The sequence below is a fragment of the Caretta caretta genome, chromosome 17 (genome assembly GCF_965140235.1).
Source record: "Caretta caretta isolate rCarCar2 chromosome 17, rCarCar1.hap1, whole genome shotgun sequence".
In the NCBI taxonomy this organism is placed as follows: domain Eukaryota; kingdom Metazoa; phylum Chordata; order Testudines; family Cheloniidae; genus Caretta; species Caretta caretta.
Window position 1 is genome coordinate 771,729 of NC_134222.1, and position 23,481 is coordinate 795,209.

At 46.9% G+C, this 23,481-nt stretch overlaps 1 protein-coding gene and 1 long non-coding RNA gene across 2 annotated transcripts in view; one reads left to right on the forward strand and one right to left on the reverse strand.

Annotated features, from left to right (window-relative positions):
• Positions 1–23,481, reverse strand: part of RTN4RL1 (reticulon 4 receptor like 1) — a 69,935-nt gene that overhangs the window by 8,425 nt on the left and 38,029 nt on the right. The window lies entirely within an intron of this gene.
• Positions 10,426–23,481, forward strand: part of LOC142069480 (uncharacterized) — a 179,270-nt gene continuing 166,214 nt past the window's right edge. Inside the window, exon 1 of the long non-coding RNA XR_012665328.1 lies at positions 10,426–10,587. This is a non-coding gene — a long non-coding RNA (uncharacterized LOC142069480). The remainder of the gene's footprint in view (positions 10,588–23,481) is intronic.

The following is a 23,481-nucleotide window of genomic DNA, read 5'->3' on the forward strand; positions in this document are numbered from 1 at the left end:
CCCCAATACCACCCTGTTTCTATCAACCTAAGCTTCCTGTATCAAGCCCATGTGAGACAGAGGCACAAAGACGAGGCTAAAAACCCAGAGGGCATTTACTTTGAACCTTGGGAACTAACTCAGAATGTCACATTTGCACACTGGTAGATGGAAGTGTTTTTTCCTGCTAAAAAGCAAATCTGTTACAGAACGTTACAATTCCACGTGCTCTGCGAGAGGCCGCAAAGGGCAGACTGAGCAGCGGTGGCACCTTGGCCTGGGAAACAAGGAGTTACATTTCAGATCAGAGGTAGGATGTTTCAGCAAGTCAGTATCTCAGGTCACTAACCCCAGTCTATCTGTGCTGTGTAGAGGAGAAAGCAAACAAACCTCCGCTAGATCAGCACACAGACTACATTTCCCAGCAACCACGGCTTTGTGTTTGGCCTCCACAGAGCAGCAACAGTTGCCTCTTTGGGATGAGGGCAAAGGAACAGCCTTGCACCACACAACCCCCATTTCTCAAGGGGTGCGAGGCCTGCAGCTGCTGCTGGAAGGCCAGCAGCCTCCACTCATTCACTCCCTGCAGCCATCTGTTTTCAGTGCCTGGATGCCGGCGCCAATTCTGGGAACGTGTGCTCTCTGTGTGGTGAGCCTGCTGCCGCTGCGATTCAGCCAGGGAGTGCCAGCCACCCATCCACCTTCATCATTTCCTGCAAACGGTGTCATAAATAACTGACAGATCCCAGCTGTTTAGAATTATGGTTTCTGACAGAGTGACAGCTGCTTCCAATCCCCTAGTAATCACTCCAGCAGTTCTGGAACATTTCAGGAACATAAAAATCATTGGAGATAATTTTGTTTTTGCCTAATTTGGTGAGGCAAGCTGTGATTTAATAGCTATTATGACCTCGAAGGCAGATGATGACCTGGAAGGCCACTGTCTCCACACAGCTTTGGGGGTAGGGTGCTAAGGGGGACCGTCAAAGTTATTCTGGGGGAAGGAGGGACAATAGGAAACCCCTTTTACCAACTGCTCAAAACTGTGCATTTTAGCACTGTTCTAACTTAGGTCCTTGTCCATTTACAAGTGAGAATTCTCTTCCCAGAGGCAGTAGCCCACAAGGGGATGCAGAAGGAACGTTGCTGTGGAAAACATTGGGAAGAAATGGTATAAAACAATGCATGTGGTGGAAATACCTTCTACAGAAGTCAGGAGAAGAACTGGGGTCATGACAACAGTTGTAGCCTAGTAACCTCCAGGATCCCTCAGCAACACCCCTATTCCATTCTGGTAACACCTGTGAGTCTCCCTTCAGTGAGCTCTGATGCTGCTTCAGTAACACAATTAAATATATGTGAATACAAAATAAACCTCCCCAGATGTAACAAGCACAAGAGTGAATTGGTGCATGGGATCATTATCGCCTCTCTGCACACATACATGCTTCCTCCTTCTTTAGTGTTGTTGGCTTGTGCCCTCCCATCGCACTGAGTTCCCCTGGCTCTAAAGTGAAATGCCTCCCATCCTGTGTTCCTGCAGCAGTCTCCTGTGCACCCAGAGTTCCTGAGTCTGTTTATTTGCTTGCTTGCTTGCACCAGTGCCATGAATGCTTCTCCCTGCTGTAAGTGACAACAGCTAAGCCTTTTGGGGTGCATTACTGTTAGTCCAGTAAATGAAAAAGAAGCAGATTCAAGAGCTCTGAGGACATTAGTGGTGGTTCTGGCAGGAGGCACCAACAGGAAAGAAATTCTACTGAACAGCAGGAGAGAGACTGACTTTGCTCGTGGGTATGGGGTAGCTCAAGTTGCATTGGGCACATACCCCCACCGCCTGTGTGTTACCTTTGGGAATAGCCTGCTTGGAGTTTGCCTGAAGGTAAAACCATTTCCTCTGCAAATCTTAATGTGGACAGACTCCTGTGGTCAACAGTATGCCTGGGACATGTAATCTAGGCACAAGTTCCAGGGTCCCCCTGCAGATGGGGTGGAGGAGGCATTTACCCTCCTCTCCCCTTCTCAGGGTCAAACCCAAGGTCTTTGGGAAGTTTTTGGAACTTGTACATTTCCTCTTATTGCCATTTTAAAACAGAGGCCTATAAATTTCTTAGTGTAATAATGCAAAAATCAATAGCTCTCTTTAGAACAATAGTTTTATCTTTCATTTCAGCAGGGCCCAATGCCTCCCCACAGACTCCATCCCTCTGAATCAGACACATTACTAACATGGGAAAGTGTGTGGGCTGCTGCCCCTCACCACATCTGGGGGCTTCTCAGTGATGTGGGACTTATTTATTTATTCCCAGTGCTGTAAAATTCTAGGACAATATAGGACAGGTTCTTCTGAAGGGAGCGGTCTTATGCTCAGTCTCTTCTCTGACATTCAGCCCAAACATGAATGCTTCAGGCTTTCTGTGCCAGCACAGGGGCTCCTAATAGCTCAGGGATCCCAGAGTCTCCACTCTGAACTCCCTGCCTTTGAAAAAAGCACAGGTTGCATGTTACCGTGCCCCTCCAAGTGGCTTAGAGAAGTCAAGGAGAGGCGAGGCTGCCCATCTCATGTCCATGAAAATGCCTTTTTGCTCTCCCGGTTCAAACACCCTGACCAGCAGTCTAACCATGAAACAGAAGTTATATGTTTGTACTGCAGGAACAGCTAGAGACCAGAGCTCCACTGTGCTAGATGCAATACAAACAAATAACAAGGAGGTGGTCCCTGCCCCAATATTGCTTACAGTCTCAGTTTAAGATTAGAGACAGCAGCTGGACATGACAAACAGTGGCACAAGTTATCAGTGAGGCAATTTCAGTCAATGTGATAAGCAGCAGGCACAGCACAAGTGTAGCTGAAGCTTTTTCCTGCAAGATTTCAGTGCCACTGTACTCTGAATCCAGCTGAAATAAAATACAGCACCCTCAGCATACATTGCTAACGCACTTTGAGCACAGAAATGCTAGTGGGAGAGAGCTCGTACGCTTGAGCCCTTCTGGGCACAACAAGGCCACTGCTGGGAGAAGGCTCACAGCTGTAATTCTCCTGGACATTGTCAAGGTGCTAACATAAAGAGCCTGCTGCCTCTAGACACATAGACAAAAAGAACAAAACATGCATTTCTGGAGGTGGGTGGCATAAATGTATCTGGTATATAAATGGAAGTCCAGTGTGCCTGGCACTGATTCTTCACATCTGGCATACTGGACAGGAACGTCTGGTCTCACTCACTTGTTTATTTTCCACTGTTTGCCATCACACTGGCTTGAAATATGCATTGAAAGGCAGGATTGTCTTTCACATATTCCTGGATGTGTGATCCTCAGAAACAAATTAGCACCGATTCACTTCTATATAGAGTGCAGCCATCAGGGAATCACTCCCAAATTCACAGTGAAAGAAAGCCATAATGCTTCCAGCACACTAATCCACTTGAAGAGCAGCTCCTGACCCCTCGCCTCATGCTGGGGGCTCCATTAGGAATGACAAACTGCATTGAAAAATAATAAATAACTACAGAAATTGACAAGGTGGCTGGAGGTCCAAAGGATTTGTACCCACATGTGGAACTCCCTGTTTAACTAGCACTCCTCTCTGTCCATGTGGCTCTGGCTCTCTCTCTCTCACTCTCTGTTCAAGCTAAAGTAAATAGAAAAAATAAACCCAGTGGCAGCAGTGGCTGTGGGATTGGAAACTCAGATACGGAAACTTGTTTAATTTAAATACGTGTATCAGTACTAATGTAAGCAGAGAATGGAGGGAATGCAAACGGTTTTTTCTTCATCTAGTCTGCTCTCTTCATTTAACCCCATTTTGGAATACACCTTCTGCTACAAGGGTGCACTTGTGAGAACAGAGAGACGACTTCAGTCAATGCAGCGTACAGATAGTGCTTACTCCGCCCCTGGCTTCAACAGCAGCCCTGACGGCCTTACAGGCTAAAGGTTGGTGCTGAGCAATCAGACTCCATCCGTATGAGAAGCTGGCCAGCTGGTTGGGGGCAGAATGGGACTGGGAGGCACATCTCCACCTGTGCTCACTCCAGTGAACGCCTTCCCCTGGAAAAGCTGCGGTGGAGCCCACTGCAGCTCTCAGACTCATCCCGTCATGAGTGTAGGCAGTTGAAAACCCAATGCTGTTTGGACTGTCTTGGAACAAAAGCACAGTGGAGGGATATGCAGGTTGTTTGAGGTTAGGGACAGGCAGATCATTCCATCCTGCCCTGACTGCGGTCCTGTGTGCTTAGGAGGACAAAGCTGCTTCCCCATCACTTGCCCCACTGTCTCTGGTGAGGATGGCATTGCCAAGAGAATGCCCTGGGTCCTTCCCGCACTCTGCCCTTGCCTCTGTCTCCCTTTCCTACAGGGTTAGGATTCCACATGAGAGCCGAGAGGTAGTTAGAAGGCAGGCAGTGAGCAATGCAGGGATCTGTGAGACTCAGAATGGGCTTGGTGACACTAGTGTGAATTGCAACCTGCTTTCAACCAGTTAAAGTAAAGCTCTTGATTCTTAGTGACTGGAGAGTCAAAGCAGAAGCCAATCCACAGCTGGGACAGCATCCAACTAGCAGATTGAACCGTAATTCAAATATGCTTCTCAACCTCCTAAATTAAGAAGCTTTGTAAAGTGCAGAGAGCAGCTAAGAAGGTTTTCCTTAATGACATGAGGAAGGGACACATCCAGAGATATGGTCAACAGGAGACAATCCCAGCTCCACGGGAAAACAAACATTCTATATTAAGGTTTCAGAGTAGCAGCTGTGTTAGTCTGTATCCGCAAAAAGAAAAGGAGTACTAGTAAGATACTTCTGGGCTTTTGGCAGGTCTGAGTTAGTCTTTACCTGAGCACAACTCTGTAAGAAGACTTGACAACAAACATATTGTCTTTCTCCAGGTAGCACCTGCTGTGCAGAGCTGCCAAAATGCTGTGCAGACTCTAATGACACTTCACACACACCCCCGGGAGAGGGCAATTATAATCATCCCCATTTTACAGATGGAAGAAAGTGAGGCACAGCAGACATATGACTCACCTACAGTCAAACAGTGAGTCTGTGGCAGAACCAGAAATAGCACCCAGGAGTCCAGATGCCCGGTGTACAGCTCTAAGCATGTGCATACAAACCAGTGTTTCAGACGGTGACCTCCAAGCAGCTGGTGTTTGGGAGTCCTGGGCCATCAGTGCTGGGAGGGCTGAGGTGGCCCAGTGTGTTCTGCCATAAAAGGAGGGAAAGTCCCGGTGTTTAGCAGCCCAACTCGCCAACTGAGGCCAGAACAGATGGGGCCCAGGAGCACCCGTTTACAGCCCTCAGCAGAAGAAAGTTCATCGCAGTGCTAGGTTGAGAATGAAGTAAAGGGAAATGGCTGAGGATGGGGAGATCCTCAGGTCCTCAAGGGGAGGCTAGAAATTATGATCCCCCTGCATGGGAGAGAAATATAGTAAGAAGACAAGTGTAATTGATCATCTGGATCATCTGTCTGCCTCTTATGCTGAAATCATCAGATACTTTGATTCTCTTTTGTCCTGAGGTGACAAGTTCTTCCTGAGATTTCAGAGTAGCAGCCGTGTTAGTCTGTATCCGCAAAAAGAAAAGGAGGACTTGTGGCACCTTAGAGACTAACACATTTATTTGAGCATGAGCCTTCGTGAGCTACAGCTCACTTACGCTCAAATAAATGTGTTAGTCTCTAAGGTGCCACAAGTCCTCCTTTTCTTTTTGCAAGTTCTTCCTCGCTATTCACAGAAATGCAAAGAAGTTCATTCATAATGGCAATAATGATTTTTTTCTTTATAAAACAACCATCCACCAAAGTCTCCAGGCACTTTGCAGTAAACAATCACATATGAAATGGCAAAAATCATCCAAGATTCGCACAAGTCCAATCAGTGTCAGGCACTGAATAAGCTAAGATGTGAAGAAAGCAGAGATTCACCAACTCATTTCTTGGACCAGACACTAGCTGGGGACTCCCAAATTTCTTCTGTTTGGTTAGAAACATTTTCAGAGTGGAGGAAAGCACAAGGTCTGAGAGCAAAGCTCCAGCCTCCTGTGTGCAAGAGTCGCATACACCGCTGTGCTCCTTGCACTGTGAGCATAGGTCTTGCCATTGTAGCTCATCCCAGCGGACCACTGATTCTGTTATTCCATCTCAAACTGGCAAATGCTTCAGAAAACTGAACGAGTGTGGAATAACCTACCGCCAAGTGAAGATTTTCCTAGTCCCATCTGTTAGTGAGTGACTTGTGCTCTGAAGCAGGAGTGTTTTAGTCCTTATACAAGGGTTTTTAGCCTATCTAATGTAATTAATAATGAGATAATTATCTCAATAAATGTCTGATCCTGCAAAGGTCCTGACCTCAACAGTGTATTATGTCAGGGAGTTCCACAGGCTAATTATATGCTGCATAAATATGTATTTGTTTTTTCTGCCTTTCAATTTTATTAAATATCCTTGTGTTAGTATGATGAGAAGGCAAATAGGAGTGTACAGTCTACCTTCTCCACCATTCAGCAGTGTCCAGCTCTGTCTACAATGGGGGTGAAGGAGAGTGATGTGCTGGGCATCAAAGCATCAATCTTGGTTACATCTTCCTTCCTCAGAAAGAGCTTGTGTCATTTAGAGAGAATCTGTCAAGCTGGTAGCTCAGTCTGGAATTCCAAGTCTCTTTCTCATCCAGGCCCTGAATGGATGGCACATTCTTTCCCCCACTCCTTTGGTCCACTTTGAATGCTAGTGTATGATGCCATAACAGAGTGTGAAACATGAGTCCATCTGGTCAATGAGAAGGGGCCAGCCCAGCACTGTACGACAGTTAGTAAATCCCATGGCAGAGAAATGACAGTCTCAGACATCAGCAAAAGACCAGGTTGCAGCATAGGTATTTGTTCACTCAGATAATTTTGTGTTAGAACCGTGAATATAGGGGGTCACTCCTGATCCTGACACGAGCTTTGGAGAAGGCAACAGGGTGTCCATCTTCATTTATACAGCACTTATCACCACAGAATATAAGCACATGTATGAGGCCTCTGTTTGTATTGCACTCAACTTCAAAGCAAAAGGAAGTCTCAGAAAAGTGTTATGTTACAAAGCAAAGGGATACTAACAGCTGTCCCCTGTGCTCTTTCTGTGACCTACAGAATAGGGATAATACTCCTCAGCTCACAGGGCTGTTGTGAGGTTTAATTAACTAGTGCGAGCATGTAACGCGCTAGATGAGTGCTAAGCATCATTATGATTACTTGGTACTGTGAGAAGTGGGCATGAGGAGACATGAAGCCCTGTAGATAAGGACCTGTGTATTGCACAGCTAGTGGGATGTAAATTCGGTTCAAAATCCCTGAATTCTGTGATGGGCTAGAGATTCTGCAGCAGCTTTAGATAAATTAAAAAATGGAGGAGTGTAGTAATTAAATACGAAAATGATTAACATAATCAGTACAGTAATGCCGGTGTCAATATTAAATTCAGTGTATTTTTTGTAGTCACTGATAGCTGCATCATAGCAGTAAGGAGAAGCTGGAGATTTGGCATCTGGGACTTTTGGCACCTGGGATCATGGGAGGCAGCTTGGGATCAGCACATTAGGAGACTGTTTCTGTTAAAATGATCAGCAGCAAAATGGTTAACAAGACTGAAATTTGTATTCGTGGCAATAGGTTTCAGAATGAACGAACCATTAAGATAGATAGATAGGGCACTTCATCCCTCTCAGAACTTTGGTTTCAGGCTGTCTGCAGACTCAAGCAGGCATCACTGCATCAATTATACTCTATTCTCCACAGCCATGTGGGCTTGACATTTCTTTTTTTAAAATGAAAGCGTAGGTTATGGAGTGCAGTTTGGAAGGGTGGGGATTTCCCAGCAAATTCTACAGGCAAGGAATCTTGCGACACAAGGACCCTGCCTGTAGGCATTTAGGGCATAGTGCAGGGGTTCAACCCCAGGCAAATCTCCAGCTAGGTGCACACAGTAATAGGTAATGGCTCATTTTACAGCTAGAATTGTCCTACCAGTACAGTATAGAGTGCCTTTCTTACCCTCCGCCCTCTGCATGAGTCCCAGAGCCTGGCTCTCTCACACCAGTTGTACAATGGTGTATTTCCTCTGACTCCTGACTGAGCCTGGTGGAACTGAGAGGAGAATCAAGCCACCACCTTCACGCAGAGCTTTGGGAGGGCAGCAAGTACCATGCAGCAAATTATCCAATGAGAATTGGCACTTCTGATTGCTACATTAGAACTTTCAGCATTTCCCACCTAATGCTTCTGTCATGTGAGTGACTGGCATTCTGCATCTCAGAAACTGTCGCTTTCTTCTAGCACTGCACAAGGAACTATGGGACAGATGCACAGTGATACTATGGCTATGTTTCACTGCCAGAAATGGTGTTTTTAACCAGGATAGCTAGCTAGTGCACATTAGTTCACTGTAAAATCCTAGTGGCAACAAAGCACACGTAGCTTTTACCCCGATGTAAGTAGGAGTGGGAGGTGTAGTGTTGACCTTGCCTGGATACCTCACAGTAAAAGCTACCTGTGCCTTGTCTCCAGCATGGGCTAGATACCTGAGTAATTACCCAGGGTCCTGCGTGGGCTTGTGTAGCCTGTCCTGCCGCCGTTTCACTGCCCTGGTACTTGAGCTAGTTAGCTTAATCCTAGCTGGAGTACGTCCACACGAGCTCCAGTCACCCTGTGATTGCACTGTGCACGTATCCCGAGTTTCATTTGCGCTACCCTGGCAGTGTAATGGGGCTGTAAGTGGATGTGTGGTGTAAATGAGAATCAGCCCTGTGTTAGAAAAAAGAAAATAGCATTATCATTAAAACTACTCTGTATCTCTGCTTGCCTGTGACCTTCCCCAGCCCTCTCCTGTCTGGCTTCCTGCTGCCATTCTAAACAAGCCCCACACACAGGTCTTGTCTTTGTTAGGAGTCAGGTTTCCCCTTTCCACAGGGGTGCTTTTCCTGGAGGTGCCATGTATCCTCCAGATTTCTCACACACACACAATTATGGCATGACATAGATGTGTAAAAAGGTGATAAAACCAGCCTGTTCTTTAACTTCCAAATCCATCACTGTCTCATGAGCTGCCTACTGCTGTGAACCTTCTTCTCTGTGTTTAGGAGAACAGACAGGCATGTGGTTAAGTCACAGGTCAAGTTGTTAGGAGACCTGGGCTCTGTTCTCAGCTCTGTTTAAAAGCTTCCCGTGTGGCTCTGGGTAAATCACTTCTTTCTGTGCCTGTTTTCTCAGCTGTGAAATGCGGATAATGCCACTTCCCTAACTCACTGGGGCATTGAGGCTAAATTTGATTTAGTTGGGGTTGGTCCTGCTTTGAGCAGGGGGTTGGACTAGATGACCTCCTGAGGTCCCTTCAACCCTGAGATTCTATGATTCTGTGGTTCTATGAATTAATGAATGCCTGCAAATGGGGTGGAGATCCTGGGACTGTACCGCCAAGTGTTGTTATTTGTTGTTGTTATTGATGGTCGGGCAGCTGCTGTGCTGTGATACTGTTTATCGGGCTGTTCCGAATGGTCTCACTGATAACTAAGGCTTTCCTGTCTCTGTTGCACCCACCTGCTGTCTCTCATCTCAGACTGTAAACTCTTTTGCGCAGGGGATCATCTCTTTATGTGCTTATACAGCACTCAGTACAAGGGGGCCTCAGTCCCGGACCTCAGTGGGAGTAGGACTGAGCCCATAAACAAGGGCCTGCACTGAGAGAGACATCAGGGACCCAGGTGGTATGTAACTTCCTGGGTGATGGGGAAAATGGCAGTTTTAACTAGGTAGAAAAGAGGGAGAAGGGGAACTTTTCCCGAACTCGCACAATCTGGCATGCACTCCACAAAATTGCTCTGAATCAAAAGCAGAAGGCTAAGAAAAGTATTAATATACTGAAGGGTCTGTACACAAATGAAGGTGGTGCTAGAAATGACTGTGACCTAGTGGGCACCACCAAAGCCTGGACTGATGATTCTTATAGCTTGGAGCATCATTGAAAAGTACCCCTTGGGTTTACGTACTGGCTGCCAAGGTGGTCCGGTTCCAAGATAGGGATATGGGTTCCATCTGTCGCCCCACCACAGTTAGGGAATCCCATTGCAGCAAAGCCATCCACTATGACCTGCACATTTCCCAGAGTCACCACCCTTGATAGCAGCAGCTCAGTGATTGCGTTGGCTACTTGGATCACAGCAGCCCCCACAGTAGATTTGCCCACTCCAAATTGATTCCTGACTGACTGGTAGCTGTCTGGCATTGAAAGCTTCCAGAGGGCTATCACCACTCACTTGTGAACTGTGAGGGCTGCTCTCAATTGGGTATTCTTGCACTTCAGGGTAGGGGAAAGCAAGTCACAAAGTTCCATGCAAGTGCCCTTACGCATGTGAAAGTTTTGCAGCCACTGGGAATCATAGAATCATAGAATATCAGGGTTGGAAGGGACCTCAGGAGGTCATCTAGTCCAACCCCCTGCTCAAAAGCAGGACCCATCCCCAATTAAATCATCCCAGCCAAGGCTTTGTCAAGCCTGACCTTAAAAACTTCTAAGGAAGGAGATTCCACCACCTCCCTAGGCAACGCATTCCAGTGTTTCACCACCCTCCTAGTGAAAAAGTTTTTCCTAATATCCAACCTAAACCTCCCACACTGCAACTTGAAACCATTACTCCTTGTCCTGTCCTCTTCCACCACCGAGAATAGTCTAGAACCATCCTCTCTGGAATCACCTCTCAGGTAGTTGAAAGCAGCTATCAAATCCCCTCTCATTCTTCTCTTCTGCAGACTAAACAATCCCAGTTCCCTCAGCCTCTCCTCATAAGTCATGTGTTCCAGACCCTAATCATTTTTGTTGCCCTTCGCTGGACTCTTTCCAATTTATCCACATCCTTCTTGTAGTGTGGGGCCCAAAACTGGACACAGTACTCCAGATGAGGCCTCACCAATGTCGAATAGAGGGGGACGATCACGTCCCTCGATCTGCTCGCTATGCCCCTACTTATACATCCCAAAATGCCACTGGCCTTCTTGGCAACAAGGGCACACTGCTGACTCATATCCAGCTTCTCGTCCACTGTCACCCCTAGGTCCTTTTCCACAGAACTGCTGCCTAGCCATTCGGTCCCTAGTCTGTAGCTGTGCATTGGGTTCTTCCGTCCTAAGTGCAGGACCCTGCACTTATCCTTATTGAACCTCATCAGATTTCTTTTGGCCCAATCCTCCAATTTGTCTAGGTCCCTCTGTATCCTATCCCTGTCCTCCAGCGTATCTACCACTCCTCCCAGTTTAGTATCATCCGCAAATTTGCTGAGAGTGCAATCCACACCATCCTCCAGATCATTTATGAAGATATTGAACAAAACCGGCCCCAGGACCGACCCCTGGGGCACTCCACTTGACACCGGCTGCCAACTAGACATGGAGCCATTGATCACTACCCGTTGAGCCCGACAATCTAGCCAACTTTCTACCCACCTTATAGTGCAGTCATCCAGCCCATACTTCTTTAACTTGCTGACAAGAATACTGTGGGAGACCGTGTCAAAAGCTTTGCTAAAGTCAAGAAACAATACATCCACTGCTTTCCCTTCATCCACAGAACCAGTAATCTCATCATAGAAGGCGATTAGATTAGTCAGGCATGACCTTCCCTTGGTGAATCCATGCTGACTGTTCCTGATCACTTTCCTCTCATGTAAGTGCTTCAGGATTGATTCTTTGAGGACCTGCTCCATGATTTTTCCGGGGACTGAGGTGAGGCTGACTGGCCTGTGGTTCCCAGGATCCGCCTTCTTCCCTTTTTTAAAGATTGGAACTACATTAGCCTTTTTCCAGTCATCCGGGACTTCCCCTGTTCGCCACGAGTTTTCAAAGATAATGGCCAATGGCTCTGCAGTCACAGCCGCCAGTTCCTTTAGCACTCTCGGATGCAACTCATCCGGCCCCATGGACTTGTGCACGTCCAGCTTTTCTAAATAGTCCCTAACCACCTCTATCTCCACAGAGGGCTGGCCATCTATTCCCCATGTTGTGATGCCCAGTGCAGCAGTCTGGGAGCTGACCTTGTTCGTGAAGACAGAGGCAAAAAAAGCATTGAGTACATTAGCTTTTTCCACATCCTCTGTCACTAGGTTGCCTCCCTCATTCATTAAGGGGCCCACACTTTCCTTGGCTTTCTTCTTGTTGCCAACATACCTGAAGAAACCCTTCTTGTTACTCTTAACATCTCTCGCTAGCTGCAGCTCCAGGTGCGATTTGGCCCTCCTAATTTCATTCCTACATGCCCGAGCAATATTTTTATACTCTTCCCTGGTCGTATGTCCAACCTTCCACTTCTTGTAAGCTTCTTTTTTATGCTTAAGATCCGCTAGGATTTCACAGTTAAGCCAAGCTGGTCGCCTGCCATATCATCCCAGACCTGCAACACTATATGATCCCACCAGTCTGTGCTTGTTTCCCAGGCCCAGAATCAGTGTTCCATGGCATGAGCCTGCCCCATTGCCACCAGGATGGCCAAATTGCCGTGGCCTGTGCTTTGAGAGAAGACTGTGTCCACGTCCTCATCACTCTCGTCACTGCGCTGCCGTTGCCTCCTTGCCTGCTTTTGCAGGTTCTGGTTCTGCACGTACTGCAGGATAATGCGCGAGGTGTTTACAATGCTTATAACTGCCGTGGTGATCTGAGCGGGCTCCATGCTTGCCGTGGTATGGCGTCTGCGGGAGAGCAGAGTTGCAGCGGAAGCGGTGGCTGACGACAGATGCCATGAGAATAGATATTTATAGAGAATGACGAGAGGACCTGCGAGGTGGATTCATGAGAGCAGAGTTGCAGCGGAAGCGGTGGATGACAACGGTTAGCACCGCGCACATTTCCCGAGGAAGAACACACGTACGCGGGAGCCCAGGACAGACAACATGGAGAAATTTGCCATTGAGACAATAGCAGCAGAGCAGAGTGGCAGCGGAAGCAGTGGATGACGACGGTTAGCAGTCCTGCTGCACCGTCTACTGACAGCAGTATGGCGTCTGCACGGAAAAAAAGTGCGAAATGATTGTCTGCCGTTGCTTTCACGCAGGGAGGGGCAACTGACGACATGTACCCAAAACCACCCGCAACAATGTTTTTGCCCCATCAGGCATTGGGAACTTAACCCAGAATTCCAGTGGGCGGCGTAGACTGTGGGAACTGTGGGATAGCTACCCACAGTGCACCACTCCGTAAGTCGATGCTAGCCAAGGTAGTGAGGACGCACTCCGCCGATTTAATGCGTTTAGTGTGGACATACGCAATCGACTGTATAAAATCGATTTATAAAAATCGACTTCTATAATATCGACCTAATTTCGTAGTGTAGACATACCCTTAGACCCTGGCTGAAGCCCTGAAATAGAAGGTTCTATGTCCTTTCCAAAATTGTATTAGCCTTAACTAATATAATCTGGACTCTCTGGTTATCCATATTAATGTCCAATCCCTTTTTGAATATCGCTATGTTCTTTGACTATCTCAATGACTTCTTGTGGCAATGAGTTCCACAGTCTAATTACACATTGTGTGGAAAAGTATTTTCTTTTATCAGTTTTGAATTTGCCACCTTTTAATTTAATTGAATGTCCCCTTGTTCTTGTGCTATGTGAGAGGGAGAATGGAAGTTCCTGATCTACCTTCTCCATCCCATTAATTATTTTACATACTTTTATCATGTTATCTCTTATTTATCTCCTTTCTAAGATGGCAATCCCCGTCTTTCAAGCTCTCTCTTTATATTAGAGCTTTCCAGGCTCTGGATCATTTTTGTTGCCCTTCTCTGAACCTCTTCCAGTTCTACAGTACCCCTTTGGAGACAGGGTGACTATCCACCAGGGTCTCTCCATTTCAGGAGTGATTAATTTCCCCAGGAAATGTAAGTGCTTGGGAAATGATGTTCAGCCTGTCTTCTCCCTAAAGCAGAGGTGGGCAAAGTACGGTCCGCAGGACACAGGACTGTCCTGCCTGGCCTCTGAGCTCCCGGCCGGGGATGCTCGCCCCAAGCCCCTCCCCTGCTGTCCCCCGTCCCCCGCAGCCATGCTGCCACGTGGGCAGTGCTCTGGGCAGCAGAGCTGTGCACTCCTGCCGGGCAGAGGGGCAGCATGTCTAGCTCTGGCCCGGCGGCGCAGCTGCCAGACATGCTGCTCTGAGCGGCATGGTAAGGGGGCCGGGGCCGGGGGGTTGGATAAGGGGCAGAGGGTCCCGGGGGGCAGTGAGGGGGACAGGGATCAGGGGGCGGTTGGATAGGGCAGAGGTTCTGAGGGGGCAGGGGATGGGGAACATGGCGGGGTTAGATAGGGGGTGGAGTCCCGGGGGGCAGTTAAAGGCGGGGTCCCGGGAGGGGGTGGTCGGGGAGAAGGAGCAAGGCGGGGGTTGGATGAGAGGGGCTTTCTGAGGGGGGCAGTCAGGGGGCGGGAAGAGGGAGGTGGCAGATGGGGGGGCAGGCTGTTTGGGGACATGTGCACAGCCTTCCCTACCCAGCCCTCCATACAGTTTCGCATCCCGATGTGGCCCTTGGGCCAAAAAGTTTGCCCACCCCTGCCCTAAAACCACAGCCCAGCACTGGACTCTGTGATTCCCACTCAGTCCCCCAGAACCCCTGCCCTGCGGTGGGACTGTCTGTGGACTAGATGGCTGAGGGCGAATCCTCTCCCTTCCCTGCTGTCTTGTTGCAGGACTGTGTGTGACTGAGAGCTCATGCCAGCCAACCTGATGCGCTGTCTGCCACGGCCGTGCCCGTCAGAGGGTTTGTGGTGCCGATTACAGAGTAGACCTAATAGCCCTGCACTCCCCATCTAGCACCAAACTGCAACAGAAGTATATTTATGGCAACAAGCAACACCCAGCACCATGATATTTCACCCCCAACCTCCTCACGTCCTCGTGCTTAACTACACATTTTACAAAGTTAAAACAAATTATAAACAGCAGAAATAGTTTATTTAAAAAAGAAAGGGAAAAAACTTGGCAAAAGCAAAAAGGAAAATAACTGAAATGCTCATTAAACTGAGGGGCTCTGTTTTCCTGTCCAAGTGGCCACAGCATCTCCAGAGGCTCTTGGGAAGCTTTGAAATGCCTTGTCAGACAAGGCTTTCGTCCTACCTGATGTTGGCTGAATTCACAGACACAGATTTTTTTTCTGGAAACAGGAAAGAGGGAGCCGCTCCAGTCTAACTTTTCACTTTCCATCTGATCACTGTTGATACAATTTATTCTTACGACAGCATGTGCTGCTTTCATGGTGTTTTATTCTGAAGTACAACTTGTCTTTGTTAGTCCCATTTTCAGGTCTTTCATCATTTGAGTTACCACATAAAAGGCATTTAAACACTACTGCTTATAAACAGCCTTGGTGAGAGGAGCTGGGAGTGGAGAAGCTGTGAGCTCTTTAGCCAGCGTTCCTACACTATTCTCCAGAGTGTCTCCAGATAAAAGAGGCTGGGAACAGAGTAGCTGAGAGCTCTGTCAAAGCCCATTCCCTTTAGCACCTGCTGTTGGTGATGGTTGATTCTGGAGGTGCTAGGATGGCCCTCATGATATTCCCTGCAGAGATTTGTGGCAGACTGTCTACGCTACAAGGATCCAGTGAAAAACAGAATTGTTGTTTATTTGTTTTTGTCTGGCAAAGCAGTTTTGCAAGAACCCTCCTTCACACAAACACGCAGAGCTCATTCACAGGACTCCCCTGGAGTGGCCCTGCACCCTGCTCCCCTGATTCAGGTGCAGACACCATACACTTGTTAGCCAATCCTTCTGACACTCTGGGAGGTGCAAAGTCACTCAGCCCTTGGGTGACCAGACAGCAAATGTGAAAAATCGGGTCGGGGGTGGGGGGAAATAGAAGCCTATATAAGAAAAAGACCCAAAAATCGGGACATCTGGTTACCCTAGCCCTACTCTAGCCCTGCTGATTTGTGTTTGTTCACCTGTCCTGAGAATACACTTACTGGCTTTTTATCAATAGCTCTTTTCGCAGGGGCTTCATTACTTCCTAATTAGCCAAACCTTCCTTTCTTTGGAAAATAATGCTGCTGTTCAAACTTCCAGGATGTTGTTAAACATCCAGGTCCATTAACCCCCACAGCTTATCTCTGGGCGTCCTCTGCCTTTGGCTTGAGGAGACTTCTCAGCTTATTGGTACTTATCAGACCTGGAAGTTAATCAGTGCTTTATCCCCAATCAGTGCTAATAGATCCCACCATGAAATGTTATCTGCTAATTTACTAAAGGCACTTGGTGGTTTACAGCTACCCACAGAGAGCTACTGAAGTCTAATTATAGCACCATAGTATTGCTCTAGCATGGAAGCAAATGCATTTACATTTGTGTGGAGACATCCAGTGACATCACTAGTGACCAAATCCACCTGCTAAAGCTTTGATCCTTCCATTGAAAAAGAAATGTCTTTCTAAGGAAGTGTTTTCCCTGCCACGGCCAATGCTCCTGCCCTAATCCCTGTTGTGCCTGGTGCTGGGAGACACTAGCGCTGGTATAGTTGAGCATTCTCCACTGCCAGCTTTCCTACCCCTTCTCCCTAGAGAGGCTGGGACTGGAAGAGCTGTGAGCTGCCTCCTATAATTCCCTGCTGTGACTCATGGCAGATTCTCCACAACTACAAGGATCCATTGAAAAATCAGAATTGTTTTCAGAAAAGAAGTTTTGTGAAGCCTCCATGCACAATCCTGCTTCCTGATTTGCAGAATAAATATGTTTTAAAGTCATCTTGTGAACAATCTGAGAACCTCTGGGGTTCACATGCACCACAGAACTCATTTCACATTTTATAATCCACATTATCAGTGTGCCGGAGCCTGTGTCATGCCAGCAGTCTGGGAGTGCAGCAGTGACGGATTCCCTTGGAAAGCAGTGGAGTGCACAGGTTTGCCCATTTACTCTCTATGCTTTTGTGCTTGTGTAAACATCCTTCCGTGCTCATGGTCAATACTGGTGATAGCCACAAGCAGACTAAGCAATAGCTTAGGGCCCCAAGCAGTTCAAGGGGCCCCCAATTTATATTACAACTCAAAATACTGCTCATCTTATTTAACATGGATTATTTAACAACTGTATTAGCATGTGCTATGCTGGCATTTTTTGGTGTGTGAAAAGACTGCGATTAGCATTTTTACAGGGTGGGTGAAGGGTGAGGGGGCCCCTAACAATACTCTTTCTTGGGGCCCCAATCGGGCAGTACCATCATTGCACAGAGTCAGTACATGGACCAGTGGCTGGTGGCCCTGTCCCTCTTTCACTTTAAATCCCCCCTGATAGTCCTCACTCCAGTAAATATTGAGCCTCTGTTATTATCAGATACGTTTGATTCTGGTGCAGTTAAAAAGATCTCTGATGGTGCCAGTTTCCCGGGAAGGTACAGAAGTATATTGATATATTGATATATATATATATTGGTATATTAATATATTGGTATATTGATGACATCTTCATCATCTGGACCCATGGAAAAGAAGCCCTTGAGGAATTCCACCATGTTTTCAACAATTTCCATCCCACCACCAACCTCAGCCTGGTCCAGTCCACACAAGAGATCCACTTCCTGGACACTACAGTGCTAATAAACAATGGCCACATAAACACCACCCTATACCGGAAACCTACTGACCGCTATTCCTACCTGCATGCCTCCAGCTTTCACCCTGACCACACCACACGATCCATCGTCTACAGCCAAGCTCTGCGATACAACCGCATTTGCTCCAACCCCTCAGACAGAGACAAACACCTACAAGATCTCTGTCAAGCTTTCTTACAACTACTATACCCACCTGCAGAAGTAAAGAAACAGATTGATAGAGCCAGAAGAGTTCCCAGAAGTTACCTACTATAGGACAGGCCTAACAAAGAAAATAACAGAACGCCACTAGCCGTCACCTTCAGCCCCCAACTAAAACCCCTCCAACGCATTATTAAGGATCTACAACCTATCCTAAAGGATGACCCAACACTCTCACAAGTCTTGGGAGACAGGCCAGTCCTTGCCTACAGACAGCCCCGCAACCTGAAGCAAATACTCACCAACAACCACATACCACACAACAGAACCACTAACCCAGGAACTTATCCTTGCAACAAAGCCCGTTGCCAATTGTGCCCACATATCTATTCAGGGGACACCATCACAGGGCCTAATAACATCAGCCACACTATCAGAGGCTCGTTCACCTGCACATCCACCAATGTGATATATGCCATCATGTGCCAGCAATGCCCCTCTGCCATGTACATTGGTCAAACTGGACAGTCTCTACGTAAAAGAATAAATGGACACAAATCAGGTGTCAAGAATTATAACATTCATAAACCAGTCGGAGAACACTTCAATCTCTCTGGTCACGCAATCACAGACATGAAGGTCGCTATCTTAAAACAAAAAAACTTCAAATCCAGACTCCAGCGAGAAACTGCTGAATTGGAATTCATTTGCAAATTGGATACTATTAATTTAGGCTTAAATAGAGACTGGGAGTGGCTAAGTCATTATGCAAGGTAGCCTGTTTCCTCTTGTTTTTTCCTACCCCCCCCCCCCCCAGATGTTCTGGTTTAACTTGGATTTAAACTTGGAGAGTGGTCAGTTTAGATGAGCTATTACCAGCAGGAGAGTGAGTTTGTGTGTGTATGGGGGTGGGGGGGATGTGAGAAAACCTGGATTTATGCAGGAAATAGCCCGACTTGATTATGTAAACAGTTGTCACTTTGGATGGGCTAGCACCAGCAGGAGAGTGAATTTGTGTGGGGGGGTGGAGGGTGAGAAAACCTGGATTTGTGCTGGAAATGGCCCACCTGATGATCACTTTAGATAAGCTATTACCAGCAGGACAGTGGGGTGGGAGGAGGTATTGTTTCATATTCTCTGTGTATATATAAAGTCTGCTGCAGTTTCCACGGTATGCATCCGATGAAGTGAGCTGTAGCTCACGAAAGCTCATGCTCAAATAAATTGGTTAGTCTCTAAGGTGCTACAAGTACTCCTTTTCTTTCTTCTGTGTAAACACTATCGCTCATCAGCATAACATTCCGGCATCAGAGATGCCTTTAACAACATGTAACCTCCTATTTCTAGCCCACTGTCTCCACTTTCTCCATTGTCTCCCTCCCTTTTTTCACATGCTGAATTGTGTGATCACCCGAGTCTTATCCCGCAAACTTCCAAAGAGCCAATCTACACTGGAAAATGTGCTGGCTCTCATTGGAACAGCCTTTCAAGTTTCGTTTAGAGCCTCTCTCTTCCCACTGAACATTCTCATCCGTGAACGCTTTACTAATTGCAACTTTTAATACACTGAACTGGGAGACCACAAGATCAAACACAGCTGCTGCCATGTTGCATGTCCTTTCACTCAGCTGCAGTGTAACAAGCAGAAGATGGACCTACTAGGACAAAGAATTCCCTTCTGCTCCTTCATCCTGCTCTTTGCTCATCGAACCCAAAGGCAGAGAGGACTTTGTAATTTAAGACTTTTATGGGCCATAATAAAGATTGCATCAGGAGTAACTAATGTAAACATACCCATTCTGACCAGCTGCAGCCAATGCAAACATGAGGATCTCTCCAAGAGCATGTTCAGTTCTTGTGAGGGGCATGTCAAAAAGCCAGTGCTGACATCTTTCAGAAGGGAATGAGCAGAACACCAATTCAGATCCTATACCAGGTCCCATCTGCACAAGCAAAGATGTCAAGATTACCCTCTCAGCACCCAGACTTAAATTAGACGTTGCCAGCTGGGGAGAAAGGCCAGAGATCCCGCTGGCTATCTGAGCATGTGGCCTACCTAGTGCTCGAGTTCACCATCCGAGCCTCATACACGGCATGGACCAAAACTGCAGAATTGGAAGAGACAGACAGGGAGGTAGATTATAAACCTGTAATTCAATCAAGGGGGTTCAGATGATGTCACAGTCAGAATAACTGTCATTATCAATACGTACATACTGGATATACAGTTGCCTTTCCAATCAATTATCTCCTTCCAGCCACTCTTACTGATAATAAATAGAGATGATTTAATGGAGCTAAACACTGAACTGATACTTTACTAAAAATGCCAGGAAATGGCTGCATTTTGTGCATCGGTGTCCCGAGGAAACACAATGGGTGTACGCGTCAGCCTAGAGGGGAGAGGTGTGGCAAGCCAGGAGTGGAGAAGGAGTCCCAGGTTGGAACCAGGAGTCCAAACAGTGGGGGCAGCTAGAAGGAGGGTTTGGAATTTATGGAGCATTGGAATATTCTCTGTGGCTGGAAACTGCTTATGTGAAATGGTCTCCACTTAAACTGAAGTGGTTTTAATCTCCTATATTCAAAACTGACAGACCACATAAAGTGGGATTCAAACTGCATGGGAAAGAAGGAGAAAGGGAGTTTTCAGTTAACACAAATAATCTGGTGTGTAGTTCCAGTGTTCAGAATAAACAAGATGGGCTCTGAAGGACACAAGATGAAGATTATGAAGAGTCTTAATGTATCCAAGTGTTTTTACATAAATCTACGGAGCACAGAATACAAGCAACAAGAACATGAAGTGCTGTTTAATAATTGACATTATGATTTAGTGAGCATGACTAAAACTTGGGAGGATTCTCATAATGGGAACCTTCTTTTTTACTCTTGTAAGGAGTTCAGATACCATGGTGATGAGCCTGGCACAAAAACTTAGACAGCTATTTCGATAGATAAGTATGGATGGATACAATCAATTCGGAGAGATAAAGAGGAAGGAAAATGGAGGGCTAGTGCTATATATAACACCATTTGCAAGGCTACCTCCAACAATGAAGAGGCTGGTAGTGAAAGATTCCAGTTAAGAATGTGAAGGGTTGGGGAATAAGAAAGCATTGTGGCTAACTGTTATAGACTCCCGGGGAGGCGGAGAGTGAGAACAGACAATCCCACAGCTGGTATGCAGTAGCCAGGAAAGTCCTACATTTGACATTAAGACAACCTTGTGCCCCAGACAGTAGACTCATAGCAGAGGAGAAGCCTGACTAAAAGGAATGGGGCTAGGTTGGCTGGTGCCACAACAGCAACAAATTCAGTAGTTCCAAATAATGAAATGGTACGAACAATGGCAAAGGAGTAAAACTGTTACTAGGGTTTCTGAATTTTAAATGGAGTGAGTCAAAATATATAGGGTTTTACAGCCTTTTATGTTGGACTAACCTCACCTGGAAAACACCAGCATGAGCATTAACTTGGGAAAATCATATAACACTTTGCATAATTTCAGGAACCCTCCTCACCCAGCCAATGAACTGAAACGTGACCCTATTGACCACTCTCAATCCAGGCCAAGGTTGCCTGTAACAGGATGATTTGCCCCTTTGGGGCTGGAGGGCTGGGGCTAGCTAATCCTGATTGCAGAATGAGCCACACCGCGAAGAGGTCAGGGTAACTGCCCTATAAAGCGCAGCAGGAGGCTGCAATGCGGGGGGAGGGGGGCAGCGGACATGCTTCACATGGAACCCCTTGAGTGAACACTAACTTCGCCTACGAGGAGGAAAGGAACAATATGCTTGAGCCTGTACGACATCATCGTGAGAGAATCCACTCATGACGTTATCTTTGTGCTATGGGATGCCAATGTCACGCTGGGAGCTGATGCTAGGACAGCTTCGCCAGAAAGTGTTGGGCACTTTTTTCTGGATGTGACAACAGACAGTTACAGTGAGCAGCTACTCGAGCTTTGTGCTACAACCAGACTCCATGGTTCTGACACTGATTTCCAGGAGAACAACATATACACATGGACTTGGTATTCAAATGAGGGATGACCTGCAAAGCACTAGATCACCCATTTCCAGAGAGCCCAGTCTCCTGCCAGACCTTAGTACAGACCAGTTCGCAACTGGGGGTGATGCGACGTGACTTCCGCATAACAGCCCTGGAATATGCAGATGATATGGCTGTATTCCCATCTTCACAAACTAGTCTCATCAATGCCTGAATATACTTACAGAAAAAGCAAGTAAGCTTCATCTTCAAGTCAATTGGAAAAAACCCAAATTGATGGGAGTGGCCGATGGACCTCTACTCTACCCATTGTAACTGTGATGGGCAAGAAGTTAAATTCATCAACTCATTTGAGTGTCTTGGCTCCATTGTCCCCAAGGAGGGAGGTTGCCATGCTGACATGAAACATCGAATCAGAAAGACTCTGGGTGTTATGCATGCTCTTTGGAAGCTCTGTGGCATCAACACCACATATCAGCTTGGACTCAGATGGGTATTTATCTGGAGTATGCTCTCTGCGCTCCACAAGCCAGAGAATTAATGAATGATGAATGAGGAGGCTGCAATGAAGGGGAGGGAAGCTCAGGAAATTGTAGAGAAACTGCAGCAAGGGTGAAGGTCTCCTGCAGGGAAAACCCTGACGCCAGGGGAGCAGGAAGCTCCTGTGGGGAAACCCAGATGGGGTTTCAGCCTAGAAGTTTGAGGGGCTAGAGGCCTGTTCCAGTAGGCTGAGCTCCAGCTAGGAAGAGTTGGGAGGATGGGCTGTAAGAACAGACTGGGACAGATGAAGAGCTCTGGCTGTGAGGGAAAATACCAGAGCTAAATATAGACTTCCGTGTGGTGATAGACTTCTAATGTTCGCAAAAAGAAAAGGAGTACTTGTGGCACCTTAGAGACTAACCAATTTATTTGAGCATGAGCTTTCGTGAGCTACAGCTCACTTCATCGGATGCATACCGTGGAAACTGCAGCAGACTTTATATATACACAGAGAATATGAAACAATACCTCCTCCCACCCCACTGTCCTGCTGGTAATAGCTTATCTAAAGTGATCATCAGGTTGGGCCATTTCCAGCACAAATCCAGGTTTTCTCACCCTCCACCCCCCGCCCCCCCACAAATTCACTCTCCTGCTGGTGCTAGCCCATCCAAAGTGACAACTCTTTACATAATCAAGTCGGGCTATTTCCTGCACAAATCCAGGTTTTCTCACATCCCCCCCACCTCCATACACACACAAACTCACTCTCCTGCTGGTAATAGCTTGTTTTTTCCTACCTCCCCCCCCCCCCCAGATGTTCTGGTTTAACTTGGATTTAAACTTGGAGAGTGGTCAGTTTGGATGAGCTATTACCAGCAGGAGAGTGAGTTTGTGTGTGTATGGGGGTGGGGGGGATGTGAGAAAACCTGGATTTGTGCAGGAAATAGCCCGACTTGATTATGTAAAGAGTTGTCACTTTGGATGGGCTAGCACCAGCAGGAGAGTGAATTTGTGGGGGGGGGTGGAGGGTGAGAAAACCTGGATTTGTGCTGGAAATGGCCCACCTGATGATCACTTTAGATAAGCTATTACCAGCAGGACAGTGGGGTGGGAGGAGGTATTGTATCATATTCTCTGTGTATATATAAAGTCTGCTGCAGTTTCCACGGTATGCATCCGATCGAAGTGAGCTGTAGCTCACGAAAGCTCATGCTCAAATAAATTGGTTAGTCTCTAAGGTGCCACAAGTAC